Source organism: Cibotium barometz, chromosome 26, assembly GCF_041138505.1.
Source record: "Cibotium barometz isolate CiBa-2024 chromosome 26, ASM4113850v1, whole genome shotgun sequence".
NCBI classification, from domain to species: domain Eukaryota; kingdom Viridiplantae; phylum Streptophyta; class Polypodiopsida; order Cyatheales; family Cibotiaceae; genus Cibotium; species Cibotium barometz.
In genome coordinates this window covers 15,424,504-15,440,692 of record NC_141071.1, presented here as the reverse complement: position 1 = coordinate 15,440,692, position 16,189 = coordinate 15,424,504, and positions in this window count along the sequence as shown.

The window sequence follows — 16,189 nt, the reverse complement described above, 5'->3', positions numbered from 1 at the left end:
AGAGAAGCTCCAAAGCTCTCAAGAGAAGAGGGAAATTAGAGAGATAATAGAAATAATCTAATTTGGAGAAAATACTAGCATGGTAATGCCCCAATATGAAAATACAAAGAAATGAGGGTCTATTCATAGGTGAGTGTCACGTAGGCTGTAATGCCTGTGGTGACCGACGGCAGACCGGATGGCCATGTCCGGGGTTCAGTGGGAGAGGACGCCCATGCAGTCATGGGCGGCCAGGCTAGTGTGGACGGCAGGCCACACACTATATAGCCTGGGGGATGAGGGGCAATCCTCATTCTTCCTCTATGGCTGGGTGGTGAGCCAGACGCCGTCCCCTCTTGTGGTAACGCTCGTAGCGGCGTTACGGATATCTAACACTGGTATCAGAGCGTGGTTCGATGGGATCGTCAGAGTCCGCGCGTGAATGGGGAACCGGAGCCCACTCGATGGTTTTCAACCATTCATCTTCTCATCCTTATCTCCACAATGGAGTGTGTGGAGGGAGGCGGCCAAGAAGAATGGGAGGGAAGAACTCTCTCTCTCTCTCTCTCTCTCTCTCTCCCCCCGTCACACACAGCAAGCAAAAACGCAGGTAAGCATCTCGTTTTCTTTTCTTTTTGAATTTGTTAAAAGAAAGAAGTCGCCTTTCTCTCGACTGTGTGTGGGGGTGGGGGGCGAAAACCAGTAGTAGCTGAAATGCTAAACATCGTAGCTAAAAGCTAAACGAATTCTACGTGGAGGGGCGAAGACAGCCCCATGAAAGAAAGCTGAAACGCATGATGTGGGGCGAGAGAATCATTTGCGCCATTTTTATGCGCCGTTTGTGTGGGCGAAAGTCTACGTGAACTTGCGTGAGCGCCGTCAGAGGGCGGCCAGGCCAGCCAGCGGCGTCACGAGGAGCATTGGCCTCTTGGGCTCTTGGGAATAGGTGGCCGCGCTGTGGAGACGTCGTGTCTTGTCGCTGATGGAGGGCATCGGTGTTGTCCATGTTGGACATGATGATGTCATGCCTGAGCAAGCCGACCTTGGAAGGGCGTGCAGTGCCGTCAAACCGGGGGGGCGAATACCAGCCCCACGGCGGCGCCCAGGCAGGCCAGGCCAGCCAGCGGGCGGCCAGGGCGGCGGTAGCCAACCAGCCCCACGACGGCGCCCAGGCAGGCCAGGCCAGCCCAGCGGGCGCCAGCCCAGCGGGCGGCCAGGGCCACGGCCAACCTTGGGCGACCATGCCAAAGGGCGGCCCAGCGGGCGGCCAGCCCTTAGGCGCCATCACATATGGGCCTGCCCAGCGCACAGCTGGCAATGGCGACCAGCCAGGCGGCGGCGGCCAAACTGAGCGGCATTGTGGACACTCCCCATGGGCGGGCGGAAGCGGCGAGGGCCGGCCCGGCCCGTTATTTTTAAAAAAAACACAAAACAACGGTACACCCCACGAAACAAACCCAACACGGCCATCGCGCCGTGTGGCCGTAGTGCCCGTTTTCCACGAAAAAGACCCACCGCACACGGCCGTAGCGCCGCGTGCTAAGAGAGAGAGCCGTTCTATGGCCATTGTGCCTAGTGAACACTTCTATGGCCGTAACGCCTTGAGGGTAGCACATGTGGTGATCACACATTTGGTTCAGAGAGACTAAATTTAAGCTGAGCATAGACTTAGTATTGACCATCAAAGTCACGTAGTTTGGCTATAGTGTAAATCTAAAACTGCGGTGTGTTTTACTTGGGCTAAGAGGACTGGCAATGGCATCAGTTGTGCCCAAATTAGACGAAGTGCTTATCACGAGAAATCAAGGTAAGCCTAATTGAGCCGTAGTGCTCATAACCCTTCACAATCTTTTAACAGTTGCTAGAAAATTGTGATAAACTTTGGCAAATGAGAACCATGTACAAGCGTAGTCTTGATGTGGTTATACCTTGTGTCCAAACAAGTTGCTTACTGTTTGTAGCAACAAGAGAGCCTTGGCCCGTAGAGGCAAGCTGGCCCTTGTTGGTAGTAACAAAATAGTGTCACTACTTGGGCCTAGAGAGTGGTGACTAGTTTGATTTAGTCACGTAGATTGCCTTGTCAAAGTAATCCCTAAGGTGTGTATTACTTGGGATAAAGGGGCTAGCAGTGCTGCTAGCAGTACTCAATTGAATGGTTTATCTAGGAGTACTAATCTGAGGGATTAGCATACGCCTAGATAATAATAGCATATTTAGGATTGATTTGTATAAATCAAAGGTAAATCTGAAGGGGTATAGTCTTGAGATGTAATGCCCAATGCCCTTTTAGAAGTTGATCGACGAAGAGAACTGTTCTTAAACTTACTAGCATGGTTTTCTCTTCTTTTTATTGCCATGCGTCGACATCCCACTGCTCGAGAGTTTGTGGTGATCTTTCGAGGGGGGAAAGAGCCTTTTCATATGTCACATCAATTGGTTTGGTGGTAATTTGATGGTATGGGACATCAAATTCTCACGGAATCGATTGTAGTCTTGGTGGAATGGGACGCCAAGGCTTGTGCATGTAACTTGACTCTTTGGCAGGTCTGCATGTACACTTGTCTGTAGTGATAAAGTGTGCAAGATAAAATTTGAACTTTGAAAATTACCAAATATAGCCATAAGTTGGGATAAAACCCAGTTACAGAGTTCGGAGAATCTCTAGGTAGCAAGACCATGATGGTGTGCTAGTGCTAACAGAGTGATTTAGTTCCGGAGTGATCTAAATCTAGAGGTTAGCAGTAAGACTAGTTTGGTTGGACAGTTTCATGCATGGGGGACGCCCTATAACATTTTGCAAGCGTAGTCGCCTATGTTCAACAATTCCATACCATCGAACAAATCGGTCCCTCGATTTGAGCAACGTCAACATATTTATGAGTATCTCGATACTCATGGATTGTGGTTTGGTAATTTAAAATGTTGATCTAGAGTATCTTTCACTCGAGGATCTTAATTTTATTAGCAGCTATGTATTAGTAGTGAGTAACTACGTACCCACTATCATCACACTAGTAGCTCCATACTAGTCTATGAGTAACTCCGTACCCAATGGCGTACCTCCCCCGAGTGGGAGTACCATATACAACCATCTATAACAAGATGCTTAAGTCACTTGCTGCTAAGAAGTGACTACACAAATTGACATACTAGTCTGTGAGTAACTCCGTACCCAATGGCGTACCTCCCCCGAGTGGGAGTACCATATATAACCATCTATAACAAGATGCTTAAGTCACTTGCTGCTGCTAAGAAGTGACTACACAAATTGACCCCTCCATTGCACATTGCAGTATAATTTCTGGTATTACAACATGAATTTTTGGACGTCCTTAATAGAGGTCAACTGAAAAACTAGTGCATAGGTCTTGTGGAGTCTCGGCTAACCTAATTTCACCACTGGTGACTTCCTACAAAAAATGTGGTGCCGAAGTCACCACCTATGTACTTTAACTCCGTAAAGTACATGGTCTTCATCTATCATCTATGGAAAGTTGTAAAACATTCCTGCGATGGATTTTTATCACCCTAAAATTATTGTGCACTATTTTAGTGTGAAGAGCTTTTTTCCTGGGTACCATGGTTCACCCCAAGCTCATCTATTGCTAAATTCTCCGATTTAACAAAAGATATGTCTGCCTCCGAACACTCCAGTTCAGCCCCAGACTTTGAGTTTACTTCTTAACACTCCGGTTAAGTCAAAACTCACCAGATACAGTAGGCTTTACCACTAAGCTCTCCGGCTTAGCCTCCTATCCTAACTCAGCCCGAGTTTATGTACACTACATATGTCGGATCCGATACTAACAACAACCGGGCTCGTCTGGAGTGAGATACTACTCACTATTGCCATGTAAAACCTTATTAAATCCTAGAAATGCTCCACTCATTCCCCATGGGTCATACTACTTATAGGGTTTACACGCACATGAACTTTGTAAGCAAAATAGCCTGTCATGCAATATTACAATTGCTTATGTAGGAAAGTAATATATTTCCCAAATTCATATGGTAGCAACTAAAATGTGCTCACAATCGCACACTTAGTCCTAGTGAGTTGTCGAGGTCATCCGTAGTTTGATGATCCCCTCTACCTATCAGATAACATTCAATTTTGCAAGCCCTGGCATTTAATCCGTAGTGATTATGAGTTTGGTGTGAGATATGGTTATGAAGTTCTTACAAGAGTACTCGTTTATTTGCTTGTCATTGGTTATAGCTTGGTAGAGATTGCCACCTGTGATGGGTAGGTAGCTTTGCCGCTATAATGAGGAGGCAGCAAATAATGTTCTCATAGTTATACTTCATACCAACACCAAACAGGGATAGGATGAAATTCCTAAGTTCATCATCACGAAGTACTGTGATGTTTGCATTTATATTGAATGTATGATGTAATGAGACATTGGGCTTGTGTAATTACCATCAATTATCTAGCAACCTATGGCTTCGCAGCAAGTCAGTCATTGTCTGTGGATTGATAATGTGGTTATTAGTAGTTTGGAATTTTTCTTGGTAGATGGTACAACCTACCCAAATGATTCATAAGTGTGTAACCGCTTATGAAGGGTAATAATATGCAACAATGAGCACTTTGTTACAAGTGTGAAACCACTGATCTGTTGCAAAGCAGTTTATCAATAGTACCACCATATGTGCGTAGACACTATACCACATCTTCGTTGCAAGATGTTTAAAAGTTTCTTGGAAGGACTCAAGAATATAACATATGATATTAAACACGGTCTAGATTTGTTCTTGGATCTATGACACTAGCGCGTAGTCCGCTTGAGAGTAGAGTTTGTGAGGACAAAAACCTTTCTTGAGGGAAAGGAGGGATATCCTCAAATATCACATAAACTCGAATAGTTGTGTGAGTCCAGACAATACTTGAAGGGATGTGTCTGGTAATAGCAACAAAAAGTTGTAAGTGATTGGATGTAACTCCAGACACCCGTAGTGGTGCAAGAATCTTTATCAAACATCTCCACATACTATATGATCTGCCCGCAGATATAGTATGGCATAAGAGATAGGAAGTTTGATTGTTATATTTGAAGGGAAATTTTCAAAACTTACATTTACTCTGAGTTAGAGTGGAGTTTAACCATCCGTAGATTGATGGTAGTTAGAAACTCAACAAGATTCTAGAGCATATGCTTGTGTAAAGATGTTACTCTAAGAGAGAAAGTATCTCTCAGCTTTGGAACTAATCCTTGTAATGCATGATTAGATTGGCTCTAGTTTATTTCTCCTATGGCCGTAGAGCTTTCCAAGGAGAAGTTTTAACAAGTTGGTGATGCAACATGGTAGCGTAGTCTACAAATATCTAGTAGCATAGTCTAAGAACTTGCGCTACTAGAGTGCTCTCCAGTACATTAGCTTCTGTGCTAATGACATGATGCAAAATCAAGGCATGATATTTGTCTTGAATTTTGGTTGAAATACCAAATCACCGCTTGTGTGAGTACTACTAGACATTTGCTTACCAATGACTTCCCCCGTTAATGGCACGTCGGATTACTCGTAGCGGCGGTCGAGCTCGACCGGACACGTGGGAGAAATATGCTAATTACTCCATTGACGAACGGGTACTTACTTTACAAGGGTAGAGTATGTGTACCAACTATTGGTGACTTTCGGGCCCAAATTCTTAAAGAAAGTCATGATAGTCCAAGTGCGGGTCATCCTGGGATTCAGAAGACCTATGCACTAGTAAAAAGACAGTTTTATTGGCCTAGTAAAAAGACAGTTTTATTGGCCTATGCACTAGTAAAAAGACAGTTTTATTGGCCTAGTTTGTTTAAGGACGTCCAGACTTATGTGCTGAAATGCAGTAAGTGCCAGGTCAATAAACATGCACGTCTTAAGGTTGGAGGACTACTCCATCCGCCGCTGGAGATTCCTCAAGGGAAATGGGAAAGCATTTCCATGGATTTCATTACCGGTTTACCCAAGACGAGTTGAGGAAATGACTCGGTGTGGGTGGTAGTGGACAGGTTAACTAAAATGGTAAAGTTTATTGCCACGAAGAAAACTGTTAAAACGCCAGAGTTGGCAAAACTCTTTATTGAACATCTCTACAAGCTATATGGCCTGCCCGCAGATATAGTGTCGGATAGAGATAGAAAGTTCAACAGTCATTTTTTTGGAGGGAAGTCTTCAAAAAGTTGGATACTACTCTGAGTATGAGTACGGCAGATCATCCGGAGTCTGATGGTCAAACTGAAAGAGTTAACCAAATTCTAGAGGATATGTTGCGTTCTTATGTTAGTAAGAAGCAATCTAATTGGGCAGAGTACTTACCCTTATTGGAGTTTGCCTATAACAGCTCCAAACACTCAGCGAGCGACTGGATTTACACCATTCATGTTAATGTATGGATTCCAGCCGAGATCTCCGATGGCTATAGGCCTAGAAAAGGAGAAGATTCAATCTGTCAAGGATTTCCTTGAAGATATGAATGATATGCTCAGAGCCGCACGTGAGAGCATTCGTAGCGCTCAGGATCGCGCTAAAACTTATGCGGATACAGGACGAAGAAAGGTGACCTTTGCAGAAGGTGACTTTGTATTCCTCAAGGTTCCTGCACAGTCAGAAACCATGAAAACGGGAAAGTGTGATAAACTTTCTCCGAGATATTGTGGTCCTTTTAAAATCCTTAAGAAGATTGGGGACGTAGCATATAAACTTGAGTTACCGGAGAGTTCTCAAGTCCATCCTGTCTTCCATGTCAGTAAACTGAAGAAATCAGTTCATGGGTTAGAGAACGCAGTTTCTCCAGAGATTTTGGTGGACTTGATAGAGTCACCAAAGATACCACATGAACCTGAAACTTTCTAAGTATCATGACAGACAAACCCAACATAAAGTGTACCAGGAGGTACTTGTTAAATGGACAGATAGGGATGAGGAGGTGGCAACCTGGGAACGCCATAGTGCAATTTCCAAAAGGTTTTCCCAGTTTGTTTTCGAGGACGAAAACTCTTCTTAAGGGGGGGGTAATGTCACGTAGGCTGTAATGCATGTGGTGACCGACGGCAGACCGGATGGCCATGTCCGGGGTTCAGTGGGAGAGGACGCCCATGCGGAGTCATGGGCGGCCAGGCTAGTGTGGACGGTAGGCCACACACTATATAGCCTGGGGGATGAGGGGCAATCCTCATTCTTCCTCTATGGCTGGCTGGTGAGCCAGAGGCCGTCCCCTCTTGTGGTAACGCCTGTAGCGGCGTTACGGATATCTAACAGTGAGGGAGGCCACTAGAGAGAGAGTAATCTCCAAGAGAGGTTGGAGGAGAGAGAAGCTCCAAAGCTCTCAAGAGAGAGAAGCTCCAAAGCTCTCAAGAGGAGGAAAATTAGAGAGATAATAGAAATAATCTAATTTAGAGAAAATACTAGCATGGTAATGCCCCAATATAAAAATACAAAGGAATGAGGATATATTTATAGGTGAGGGAGGCCACTAACCAAGCCCAACTAGGTTCTAGACCTTCCAGCTTTAGTTTGACCCAATTTTGGACAAGATTTGTATCAGTTTTTGGCTCCCTTTTTTTATCTAATTTGCTCGAGGAGAGAGGAGAGATAAAAATATCACATTTTTTTTGAATTAAAAAACCCAAACAATGATGAAGAAGAAGGCACCTAGCTCAAGTGGGTTTCCCACCTTACTAAGGTGTCAAAAATGTATCATTTCACCTAAATATCTCATTTTTTTTACTAATATACCTTAGTTTTTAACTAATAAACCTTGTACTCAGTCAACTCTTCATCTTATGTGAGCATTTACTCATTTTTGGGCTATTTTCTTTTATTCATTGTATGTATCTCATCCCAACACTTGGATTAATCCTATCAGCCCTTTGGAACCTTATTTAGACCTTAATCCAAAAATTTCTGAAAATGTGGACCCTTAGGCTAACGTCTCTTATACACATATTCAATTAATTCCTAATGCACATTGGAAAGTTTATTTTGAACTTCTGTTTCAAGGGAATTCATCTTAGACATTAGGAGAATTTTTGTATCAAAAAATATCTCAATTTTGAATTACCTCTCTCTAGACATTTTCTCTCTCAAGGCCAAAACAGGGTAAAACAAGATCTTTTTCTATTTCTGAGGGGGGGATGATTACAAGAGACTAAAGGGGCGGTTCTTACACCTGTACATCTCAAAAGCTGGGGAGGGAGGAATCTTACAATTTCGAGCTTAAATAAAGAGAAATTTAACGGACTTATACTGAAATTGTGACGTCTAATCTCAACCTATTAATCTCACAGTCTAATTCCTCTACAAACATACACAAAATTACATATATCCTTAGATCTCGCGCACAAAAATTTTCCATGTCTCCTTAATGGAGAAAGGTACTCTACACTGTCTTTTGCATAATTATGACTATAAAACGAAGAATATATGAAACTGTGTGAAATCACTTATTAATGGACGTTTTTGTGATGGATTTTTCCCTTCCTTTGCTAAAGAATGTGCATAATCTAAAAGAAGCAAGGGCAACAAAGCTTACTGTGTGTATTCTGAAGAGGCTGCATAGCTTTCACCATAAGGGAAAATAAGTAGTCTTTGCCTAAAGGATTTGCTGAGCCCCTGATCATAAGGCTACAAGAAAATAAATTACACCTGTTAGCACCTCTCTTTTTCCTTAAGTGTCTCTCTCATTCTCTCTCACACAGGCATGTGACACGAAACTCTCTCTCTCTCTCTCTCTCTCTCTCTCTCTCTCTCTCTCTCTCTCTCTCTCTCTCTCTCTCTCTCTCTCTCTCTCTACATGTGCATTCTCTCCTTCGTCGCCCCCAACTTATCAGCCATGCTCTCTGTCTTCTGCTACATCGAGATGAAGCGCATGGTGAACTGGCTAGCCATCAGTGAACTGACCATCGATGTTGGCTCTGCCATCGTCCTCTCCTTTATCGCCACCAGCTTCTCGGCCAGGCTCGACCAACCCCCGCCCTTTGTGCATTGTGGGTAGCGCTCCCAAAGCCATGACTGCCTCCTTTTTTTATGTGGTGGCCAACTCCCACACCTGACTTGCCAACAGCCGGCCTCTGTACACCGTCGTGGCTCTCCAACCTCAACCTTAATGGCACCTCCTTCTGCTCCTGGCGTGGTGAGGAGTAGGGTACTTGCAAGTTACTCTTTTAAAAAAAATGTTGTTCCTCCCTCCACAGCTGACGCTCTACCGGCTTCGACCTCTTGCGCACTCGTGCCAGACCCCCACGCACGCTTGCCTTCCATGCCCCTAGGCGGCTCCCTCTTAAATGACTCCAAGCTCCTCTGCCTGCTCTCATAGAAGCCCGCCGATGGCCTCCTTTTTGCAGGCATCTCTGCCCGCCTACTCTGCAAGTTACTCTTATAAAAAAAAACCTTGTTCCTCCCTCCACAGCTGACCCTCTGTCGGCTCCGGCCTCCTTTGGTGCACCTATGCTAGACCCCATGCACGCCTACCTTCCACGCCCCTAGGTGTCTCCCTCTTAAATGACTTCAAGCTCCTCTTCCTGCTCTCATAGCTGCCACACGGAAGCCCGTCAATGGCCTCCTTTTTGAAGGCATCTCTGTCTTCCACGCCCAAGAGGATTTAAAAATAGAGAGAGGACGTCTCATTAAAGAGGCTGGTAGTGAATTTGAAAAGAGAGGACTCATAGAGGCTACTCTAGAAAAGTAAGGAGATGGCTAAAAAACTTGCCACCTGGTAAAGAGGAAAAGTTAACATTCATCCCCTATTATATTATATATAGATAAATTTAAATTAAAAATATATATGTATATGTGTGTATTTTTATTTTTATTTATACATTTATGCATCTATATATACATACATATAATATATGTATGTATGTGTGTATATGTATACACACACATATATATTTATACATATATGTGTGTGTGTGTGTGTGTGTATAATATATCTATCTATATATTTAAAAGTGAGCACACCTTACCACCCATCTCCACACATTAAAATTTAATCAAATTTATTTAAAATTATGTATATGTGTGTGTATATTTATATTTTTAAATACACATATATATATGTATGTATAAGTATATGTATCTATGTATAGGTATATGTATCTAAAACATAATATTATATATACTAATATTTACATGTGTGTGTGTGTGTGCGTGTGTGTGTGTGTGTGAGAGAGAGAGAGAGAGAGAGAGAGAGAGAGAGACAAAGAGAGAGTGTGTGCATGTGTGTGTACAATGTGTGTGTATGTGTGTGTGTGCGTGAGAGAGAGAGAGAGAGAGAGAGAGAGAGAGTTTTAACGTTTGAGATAGTGTGTGTGTGCACGAGAGAGAGAGGGTTTTAACGTTTGAGATAGTGTGTGTGTGCATGAGAGAGAGAGGGACAGGGTCATGTGCATGTGTGTGTGTGTGTGTGTGAGAGAGAGAGAGAGAGAGAGAGAGAGAGACGGGGACAAGCCTAGGAGTGTGTGTCTATGTGTGGGGGTGTGTGTGTGTGTGTGTGAGAGAGAGAGAGAGAGAGAGAGAGAGAGAGAGAGAGAGAGATGGAATCGGTTCTTTTCTGGAACCTTGGTCGCCACAGCAAAATGCGTGGGTCCAATACTAATACAAGATAAAGTAAGGGTGTCTACCCCTTTACATGGAGAAAGGAGAGGAAGAATTTTGGAAAAGAGAAAGGAGAAGAGAAGATAGTCTTTGGGAGTTTCTTTCTCACACGCCTAGGTGCATTGGGACTCACAATTAACTGTCACCATCAAGTCATTTGCTCATTAAATGAGTTTCTTATATATATATATATACATACATATATATACATATGTACATATGTATATATAAATATATATACATACATATGTATATATATATATATGTGTACATATATATGTATATGTATATATATATATATATATATATATATATATATATATATATATTATATCTATGTACATACATATGTATATTATGTAGATATATATACATATATATGTATATATATATATGTGTGTGTACATATATATGTATATGTATATATATATATATTTATATCTATGTACATACATATGTATATGTATATATAGATATATATACATACATATGTATATATATATATATATATATATGTACACACACACACACATATATATATATATATATGTATATGTATATATGTACGTATATATATATACATATATACATGTACGTATATATATATATATATATATATACGTACATATATGTACGTATATATATATATATATATATATATATATGTACATATATATATATATATATATATATAATACATTAGAAAGCAAATTGCCCACCCCTTGGCGGAGGAGATGAAGATGAACTTAGGGTTAACTGCCTTGCACCCCCGCCCGCCCCTTCCCCCCCTTTCAAACCTCCTTGCCTTTGGAGTCACCCTAGCCAATCATTCACCACTCTCCACTAGCTGGGGGTGGCCGCACTGTCGACAATGGACTCCTCGAAAAGAACCGACACTCCACAGGGGGTCACAACGAAGCAGGACACGAGAGGGACGCTCCATTCCAGGGGCATCTAGTACACAGGTCGGCCACATGAGTTTTCCAAAGGAGAGACAAGGCATGCAATCGTCCCCTTTGGGCACGCCAGCCCCAATATGGTCCTCGGCACCTGACACCTATATCCCATCCCTCAACCAGGCCTCCCTCGAACATGAAGTAGCTTTTCTAGCAGAGACCTAGTCAAACCTGCAGTTCCCGACGGGCAACCGCCCAACTGCACACGGCGTCGATGCAAAGAACCTGGCAAACCTACCCGCATGCAAAGCCCAGCCCCCAGGGGCCCTTCAGCTAGAACCTCCATAACCAACTTTACGCCCAATCGGAAGGTGGAGACTTCCCGGCAGGTCTCAGGTTCGACGTCGACACCCAGCCTATCCCATCAAATAGAAAGAAGGCGAAGGACCCGATGGAGCAAGAGGGGATGGAAGAGAAACAAATAGGAAACCTGCTCACGATCCTACACAAGGACCCGATGCTCTCTCGAGGTCGCCAAACTTTGATATGTACGAGGAGGCCACATAACTTTTGAGTAGGAGAATCATCGAGACTCAATAGGCAAGATCTTGGTTTCCCTACATTTCCATTTGGTAAAGGAAAGCCTATATTCTTACTAGGCCAAGGTTCTTATTGGCCTATGTCACGTGGGACTAGACCGCCCGTGTGTGGTAGATATCCTGCGTGGGTGGATCAGAAACAACTGGCTCTTTAAAGGGGTGATTATCAATCAGACACAGTACCTACCCAACAATTATTTTAGTTTCATGTTCAGAGATGAGGGCATGGCCCTTCATATCCTCGAGGCGGACAGTGGATGATAAAGAACACTCCTCTCTCCTTGTTCAGATGGACCCCCTAGTTTTCCCCAAATGGCCCAAATCGACAAGAAGCCTGTTGTGGGTAAAGCTACAGGACCTCCCCCTTCACCTATACCCCCTACTGAGAATGATCGTGGAGCCACTAGGTAAACTACTAGGTCAAAGACCCCACCTATACCTTAATCCTCCCTGATGGCATCCACAAGCACTAATTGAGATGGATCTGAGCTCTAACCTCCCGGAAACCCTCGTCATCCACCTAGGGAGCGAGAACCTGGTCATAGAACAACCCATTGTCTACAAGAATCTCCTGGACATTTCATTAGGAACTACCTGGAGAGAACTCCCCCACTGACTTTGGTTAAGACAATCCCCCCCCCCCAGAAGGAAGCTAATGGGGACACGGAAGGGTTCCAACAAGCTAACATACGTGGTAGAAGTAATCGTTCTCTGCCCTCGAAGCCCATGCTGAGGACCGAAAATGCCAATAGGTTTGCATCCTTGATGGTGGACCTAACTGACCCCACCCAACTAGAAGACAGCTAGGAGAGGGAATAGAGTGAAGAAGAGTCCGTCCCAAGCACCCAACACGTGGAAGGCATCCCTAAAAACCTAGAGAAGGAAATAGACAACATGGATTTTCAAGAGGAGTAGCCCCTTCTAAGCCCCACTCCCAAAGAAGAGAGAGTGCCTAGCACTTCCCCCCCCCCCCTCCCCCCCGGTGCGATAAGAAGCCCTTGGAGAGAGGTCAAGCACATATGCCAATGAGCTGTCTGGACACCCCCTCCTCAGCCCTACCCCTCACCCCCCTCAAGAGATTGCCTCCTTAAAGAGGAGAATCTCAAAGGTGGGCACTAGTGCCGAATCTTTGACACCGGTCGAAAAGAATCCAATGGTTAGGAGTAAGCCTATCCCCAAATCCCAAAGGAAATAATGTTCAGACAAGTACTCTCCCTCAACACGCAAGGTCTCATTGACCCCAGAAGGCAAACCAATTTAACTGGTTGTTCAAAGAGAAACTCCACCTGAATTGCCTTTGCTTGTAGGAGGTGAAAGATACGGGAGCTCATCTAAGCTCCAACCTCAACAGAATTTCCAAGGAATACTTGCTGAACACACCCACCATCAAAGTGGGGGGGGTGTATTGGGAGTCTAGGGGGGAGGGGCTGTATTGGGAGTCCAAACAAAATAAAGGGTTGCATCAGAGACCCTAACAATCATTGGGGTAGCAGTGAAAATGGAAACTAACCACCCCTGGTATGTGGTTTCCTTATATGCTTTGGGGCTAGCAGACCGACCTATGGAATTCCCTCATGGTACTAGACCTCCCAATGATCATGATAGGTGACTTCAACATGGTCTAATCCCCGCTCGACCGATTTCAAGGAGTTAAGCGAGTTATTAAAGGCCGGGAACTTGAAGCATGGATGAAGATGAAGGAAGACCTTCCATGATTTAGCAGAGATGACACCCCCTCAAGAGTTCACATGGTCTAAGAGCAAGATTGGCCCCCAACTTCACAACGCCAGACCAGATAGATGCTTTGTACATGGATCACTTGTTGTAAGGGAGATGAGCAATTCTAGAGTAACTATCCTGCACATAGATCTCGGACCTCAAGCCCATAATGGTCCACATTCAGAAAACAGCTTGCAACATGAAGTTGGATGGTTCCATGATGCCGACCCTAGCTTTTTCAGCTGGATGACAAAGTCCAGCTGAAAGTCTATCTTCCACTCAGCCTTCTCTCAAGAAACCTCCTTGTCCAGAGCCTAGTCAATGGCTGTGAAACAGACCCAAGATCTATTGAGTCCCATAAAAAAGAGGGCAAATCAACATAGATACAATAGGAAACTGGAAGAAATCCAACTGCTGAGGGAGTTAGAAGAAAAGGTCAACAAGGCGGGATACTTCCCAACAATACCATTACTGCATACAAACTAAAGCAGAGCTCAAAAGGGAAGAAGAATCGAGGCCAAGTAGGTCCAACTATTCTTGAGGGAATGGTGGGTGAGAAAAGGAGATAGGCCCAACAAAGAAACCTTTACCATCCTTAAAAAGAAGAAGGCAAAAGATACCATTCCTATGCTTAAAGAGAAAAAGGGCCACTTAACATCCTCCATGGCGGAAAATATGGCTATAGTCAACGCACATTTCGAAAAAAGAGGGTTGTACCACCCACTGTAGTGACCATGCTAGAGAGAGACCTTATGAAGGAAGAGCTCAAGAGGGCTATTTTGACACTCTAAAGAAGGGCAAAAGCCTAGGGCTAGATGGACTGTCGACAATATTATTCAAAAGCTTCAAGGATATTCTCTTCACCCCCCTCCGTATAGTCTGGAGAGAATCCCTCCAATTCGGGGCATTACCCCTCTCTATAAATGACGGGGTCATAAATCTCATTCACAATAGGGGAGAGAAGGACACTTTAAGCAATTGGAGGCCTATAACTATGCTGTTGTCAACCTACAAAGTGTTTGCCAAGGCCGTGGCCCTCCAGTTGTCATCCCAACTAGATGCCTAGATAACAAAGGAGCAAAAAGGGTTTATCAAAGGCAGGTACATACTAGACGCTATCATAGCCCTATGGGAAGGATTTGAACACGCCGAATCCATGAACCAAGATTTATCTTCTTCAAAATAGACTTTGAGAAAGCCTATATGTGATAGGTTAGAGTGGGACTTTATCCTACTACATGATATGGGACTGGGTCCAAGGTTCATCAAAATTTGGTTCATACACTTTAGAAATGCTAGGGCAAGGGTAGCCCTTAATGATCAATTTTCTAAACCATTTGTTCTCAAGAGATCCATTAGACAAGACTATCCCCTTGCTCCCCTATTGTTTGCCATTTATGTAGATGCTCTAGGCTAGTTGATTGAAGACAACATCCAAATGAACATACTCTTAGGGGTTATCCTTCTCAACAGGTACAACCAAATGTGTCTCTAGCAATTTGCTGATGACACTAACAATATGGTTCACAATGATGACCACTCCCTAAAAGCCTTCTAGAGTTTTCTTCAAGCATTTTGTCGTGCCTCTCGTTCTCGGATTAACCACTCCAAAATAGCCATTAGAACGATGTTGCATGAACCCTAACTGCTAGTTGAAGGATGCAAAGTCATCCCAGAAGGAAGGATATTCATGCTTCTGGGTATTCCAATGGGGTTTAGAGTTAATTAACACAAAATATGGGAATGGCCAAGGTGAAGCAGAAGTTCGACAACTGGAAGGAACTGCAACAAAACTTAGTAGTGTTGAAACACATCTTAATCCCCTCGACTATTTATTATCTCTCCTATTGGTGACCTTCCAACACTGAACTCAAAGTCCTGGAGGCCCTATGCAGGAACTTTCTGTGGGGTGGTGATGCCCAAGTCTTCAAAACCCCCAAAGTAGCATTCCATGACAAAAAGAAGGTGGACTTGGCATCCCATATATGGTAGAGCTTGTAGACAAGATGGTTGCCAAGTGGATCATCACAAGCCTCTGCAAAAAAGGAGGAGGATTGGGCCCCAACTCCTACATAGGAATACCTCCCCCTTCTTGCCAGAGCTGAGCTCCCTAAGTGGAATAGACTACTGGCCATGACCCATTCTTCAGCAAATAAAGCCCAAGGGGAGCCCTCTCATCAAGGGTTTCAGACAGCTCTTTCATCTGGACTCAATTTGTTTCTCGATGATACTTCAGAATAATATTCCAAATGAATAGTTTCCATAAGCCCTGAAACTCTCAAAAAAGGGGATAGAAACTTGGGTGGACCTGTGGAGCTTCCAGGAAAAATGTTGGTCATCCCAAGAATCTATGAAGGAAAAGTTGAGACTGAATGATGAAGATGTGAACCTTGTGCTAACTAGAATTGCTTT